Source organism: Austrofundulus limnaeus, unplaced genomic scaffold (assembly GCF_001266775.1).
Source record: "Austrofundulus limnaeus strain Quisiro unplaced genomic scaffold, Austrofundulus_limnaeus-1.0 Scaffold425, whole genome shotgun sequence".
NCBI lineage: Eukaryota > Metazoa > Chordata > Actinopteri > Cyprinodontiformes > Rivulidae > Austrofundulus > Austrofundulus limnaeus.
The window spans coordinates 295708-300857 of record NW_013952827.1 but is presented as its reverse complement, the minus strand read 5'-3'; the positions used below and the strand labels follow the sequence as shown (position 1 = coordinate 300857).

At 39.7% G+C, this 5150-nt stretch overlaps 1 protein-coding gene across 1 annotated transcript in view; it reads left to right on the top strand.

Moving 5' to 3' along the window:
- Positions 1-170: 170 nt before the first annotated feature.
- Positions 171-5150, top strand: part of tnfrsf1a (tumor necrosis factor receptor superfamily, member 1a) — a gene marked incomplete in the record, with an annotated part of 15348 nt that continues 10368 nt past the window's right edge. Inside the window, 2 exon segments of the mRNA XM_014024493.1 lie at positions 171-369; positions 3972-4089.

The window sequence follows — 5150 nt, the reverse complement described above, 5'->3', positions numbered from 1 at the left end:
TAAATGGTAACTATTTTTTAAAAAACTTGTCAGTAAAACTCATCCCTTTTTGGCTCATAATTCCTTCTAACTCTTGTACATACAATGCTCCCCATATTTGTGAAAATTAATTAAGGTGACTTTTCCCCCTCTTGAACTCAACACAGGATTTCTGATGGCGACATACTGCGTGTTACATGAATGTGAAGCAGTGTCTCCTAATCTCAGCACACACCCTTTCTGGCCTGGGATGCTGGAGCCTCTCATAATCCTGTATGATGAGTTGGGTCAGAACATGTCTGAGGTCCAGAACTATGGGATGCACTTCATCTACAGTCATATCAGGATTGTGACACAAACGGCCTCCCACTCTGAACTCATCAAACTCAGGTGCAAATAGAAGACTGGCTTTGCCAATGGGTTTATCTGCCTTTAATTGTGTGATTTCCTCTAGGAATGACTCTCTTYGGGCTTGTTGTAGAGCTTCTAGTTCAGGGTCAGCAGCCCCATGAAGCTGATGTGCAATGGCTTTAAAGAAGCTGTCCCAAGTCTGGTACAGATGTGGATCTGGAACACTAGAGCTAGACATAGTTAGACAACTTGTTTCAGCTCACCTTCAGGATCACTCTGAGGTGGGGGTGGTAGATTTGGCCAGTCACTTGGAGTCAGTTTCAGGAATTTAGGTCCATCTGTCCATCTAGCTGATGTCTTGGATAGTGAGGCCACGAGTGATGCCGTCTACGGGGTTTCATGAGGGCACGTATCTCCATGTAGCAGCTTCAGTTAACTCTTGTATTTCTGCCACACAAGCATCCACGTGGACCTTGTATTAACAGGAGTCTGAACCATAGGCGTCACAACAATAGTAAGTGAAGGGGACGTGTCCCCCCCACTTTTCAAAAGTATCCATTGGATGAGAAGTATAAATTCAAACCATTCTGATACTGTATTTGTACACAATCCATCACAGCTGCAAATGACAAATCATGTCACACTCCAGCAGGATATAGCAGATATACTGTATGTGTGTATATATATCAAAACACCATGAAAACAAAAACATGACTGTCAGGTTAATTGGTAACTCTAAACTGTCCCTAGGTGTGTGTCGGAGAGTGAATGGTTGTCTGTCTCGTTTGTCTCTACGTGTGTCCCTGTGATGGACTTGCGACCTGTCCAGGGTGTACCCGGCCCCTCGCACTGTGACTGCTGGATATGGGCATCAGTGACCCCCGTGACCCTGAAAGGAAGAAATGTGTATATAGATAATGGATGGATGGATATAAAAATATGCTGAAACAGGTAGATAAATGCAATCTATTTTTTTTTACATTGACACTTTTGTATGACGTTATAGTCTTTTTGGTCTGTAGAAAAATATTTTATTTGCACAATCCACATACTTTGCTCTTCTGCTCATCCCACAAATGCATGTTCCTTACAAATGAGGCCTCATCTAAAAGAGAAATTAACAGACTTTCAATTTGTTTAGGATTTAATGCCAAGAAGCATTGTTACAATAAAGAAATAATCTCCCAAACACTATTCATCGTTTACACACAAGTCGGTCTGCAGTGACATGATGTCTCATTTAAAAAAATCTTTTACATTAAGTTTTCTCACATCTGTGTTATAAGACAATTACAAGCAAAATCTACAAACTGCTGCCAGCTACCAGAGTTTGTTAAGCTACAGACACAGTTGAAGTGACTGAAAATAAGTCACCATCAATGTTAGGGCTGAGCGTTAAAACAATAACAACATATATTGAGATAGACACATCAATATCAAGAAAAAATACATCAAAAATACATGTTGATGATTTCACCCATCGCACGGCATTCTGGGGGATGTAAGCAGAGGAAAGGCTGAAGCTGCTCAACCTCTCAAGCAAGGTTGGAGGCATCAACTAACGCACTCACTCTTTTGTGAGCAACAACCTTTTGATTAACGTGTGTAATTCAGCAGTTTCATGTTTCGCCTCAAAACTGCTTCAAAATAAAAAAGAGCAACGTGTAGTGAAAGGAGAAAATGAGTGAAACAGCTTGACAGGAAATTTTAGATGAAAGAGGAAAGGTCAGGTCACCAGTTTGTCAGTATTAATCAGCCTTTTTTTTTTCTTCTGGTCATTATTTCAAATAGGTAAAACAAAAAACTCATCATGACGCAGAGACAACTCTAACCCCTGGCGCAGCGGTTAAAGATGAGCCTGTGATTGGAGGGTCACCAGTTGCCCCTTGGAGCCCCTTGGCTCCATATGTGTGATCACATACGTGATGGGAAAAAAATGTAGAAATGAGAAATAACTTCCCTACTGAGGGACAATAAAAGAAAATAAATAAAAAAAATGCAGGATGGTGGCCCTCAGGGACCAGAATCAGATATCCCCTGATCTACAGCAAATTATGAACCACAAGAGGGAAGGATGAGTGGTTGTAATTCTCAACTTCGCCACAAGATGTCACTCAATCCTTCACAATAGATTTTTAATTTTGGAGAAGTTCATTAAATATTCAGAGGGAAAGATCAGGTGTTACTTCCCACTTTGTTGAACCCCACCCAGTGTAGGTGCCCATATCTCCATAGCTCATTTAATCAACATGGCTTGTTTTAAATGCCAGCGAAGTAAAATCCTTCAAGGCCCTGTCACACTAGACAACTTATGCCAACTTATGAAACATTTTTATGTCTAAATTGTTAATAAAAGTTATATATTTGATCAATTTGTTCCAATTAGATCATGTACACGCCAAAAAGAAGCTTCTTTTGATTTTTTAAATTCCATCCTCAATGTCCTTAAAATGTTCATAAGTTGGCCTAAGTTTGCTAATGTGACAGGGCCTTATCAGATATAAAGGGACTCTTTWGTAATTTAATATTTTACTATGAATCACTGTCTGAGGCTTTACAAGCATCCAGAACAGATTTTCTACACAAACTCTCCAACTAGAACGTTTGACTAATCTAACATCTAGATCTGTGGGAAAGATGTAAAAAAACAGATTAGGATAAAAAATTCTGCTTGAAGTCATGTGTTGACTGTAATGGATGAGTGCAGTTAGAAGATATACAAAAGGGCAACATTACCCTGCATGTACTTAGATGATTGCAGGGCGTGATTATAATGAATGTAGGAAAGCAAAGTCTCTGCAGAATTACATRAAAAGGGATTATATTGCAGGGTGTTGTAGGTAAACATCTCATTACAAAGACTGATGGGTGTAGGAGGCCAGTGGTCCAAAGCTCATAGGAATTAGACTAGTAGAGATGAGATTTACAGCTCTTTGAAGGGAGCCGGGTCTTGTGGATCCGGTCCTTTTAAACAGCCGTTCAGTTTTGAATTGTTAGTCGTGTTGTATATGGCCCATGTTGCAGTAGAGCATGTCACAACGCGTTGCCCTACACAGGGACATAAGCTGCACATAAAGGCCGTACCACAGGCATGCCAACACCAATACTCTTAACAGAATATGTGGAACAAAAACTATCACTGAAATATCAGTACAAAAAAAAGTGCATCAATTTATGTGGGTTATGTTCCCCAGATCAGCTGAGCATTGACATGTATGGACATTTTGATGGAAATTTAGAACATAAACAGAAAAAAAAATTACAAAAATTAAAGAGGTGTTCTGTTGAGCAGTTATGAACAGCTCATATCTTACCTGTTGTAGATAGCTCTATCACGTCATGTTGGGGTCAGTCAGGCTTCATTTTGTGCCTCCAGCTTGTTCAAAAATGATGCTATTCTTGTCTTCTAAAGGAGACATGTGCTTTTAAATCTCTTTGCACATGTAAATCATTCAGTTGTAGTCTGCAATGTTTTAGTCTGAATTCCTCCTTACTGTAACTCCACAAGCCCCTCTTTCACCCCTTTTCTGAGGTGTTTCTCAGATGCACTCGTTTTGAGGCTGTCTCTTTAAATCCAAACAAGGCACTTCACACCCCACCCTACTCCAGCTTCCAGAATGGTGCACTCTTGTTTGATGCAGGGGTTTACAGTGCAGAAACCTTTTATTTACAAAGATGGAAGACTTGTCCCTCCAGCCTTTCATGTTGGATCCAGCTGACCCAGAGCCAGAGGAGAATGAAGATGACCAAATTGTAGTTGTAAGTATTGCGTAACAAAACGGCTACCTGCTTATGTGAAAAAAAATTAACAAAACTGTTTAAGTAATTAGACGTTTTCATGCATCACAAACAACAACTTTTAGYAGAATACAGAAATAATATTATAGTCTGAAATCCCTTTATGATAATGGATACACTCTGTCCACCTGATCTGTCAGTTTACCTGTGTGTGTGATGGGTTGGCTGAGGTTGCTTTTCTTGGTTCTTGTTGCACAACTGCCTGCCTCCAGTCACAATTCCTTGAAACATGCTGGTGACGCAGCTATTTCCCGTTTGGGTCCGCCTCCTCATCCTCAGACGGGGCAGGCGTCTTCGCTCCTYTCCGCTCAGTAAACACGGCAAAATACAAGTTTTTAAAACTTAAACACTGATATCCGATGCATGGATCTGGACTAAAGACGGGGTCAGTCTCTGGGGCCGCAGATGTTCAGGTTAGTGTAGTGTCAGTAATAATCTTTACGCAGCGCTGTGGGAGTCTGCCGGGGGGTGTAGGCTTGTTCGTAGGCGTTTTGCGGATCACTGAACCGAAACTAGTTTCGAAAAAAAGATGTTTAGTATTAATGGTTAAACCAAAGTTAAAACCTGTTTATTTGTGTGTGTGTGTGTGGTTGTGGTTAGTTTTGAGGAGGTTAATTCAAAAGAAGTTAGTTAATTTAAAATGTTTCGGGTCAGATTCTGCGCAACAGGGAAGTGAAAGTGTGCAAAAAAAAAAGGTGGCACAGAGATTCTGTGTGACTGTTGTATCCACAGGAATGCATAGATATCTTTATCTAAATATCAACTAATAACAGGGTTTGAAAATATATCTTTATTAATGTCGTTTTTCTCATTTTATSAAAACAAATGACAATATGTTGCTTTCTGGTTTACTCTACAATCCAGTCACAGAGCAGCTCTTTACACATTTAGTTCTCTCTGTAAGTAAGTAAGTAAAGTCAGTCAGTCAGTCAGTCAGTCAGTAAGTAAGAATTAAGTAAGTAAATAAGTAAGAAAATTAAGTAAGTAAGTAAGTAAGTAAGAAGTAATTAAGAAGTAAGTAA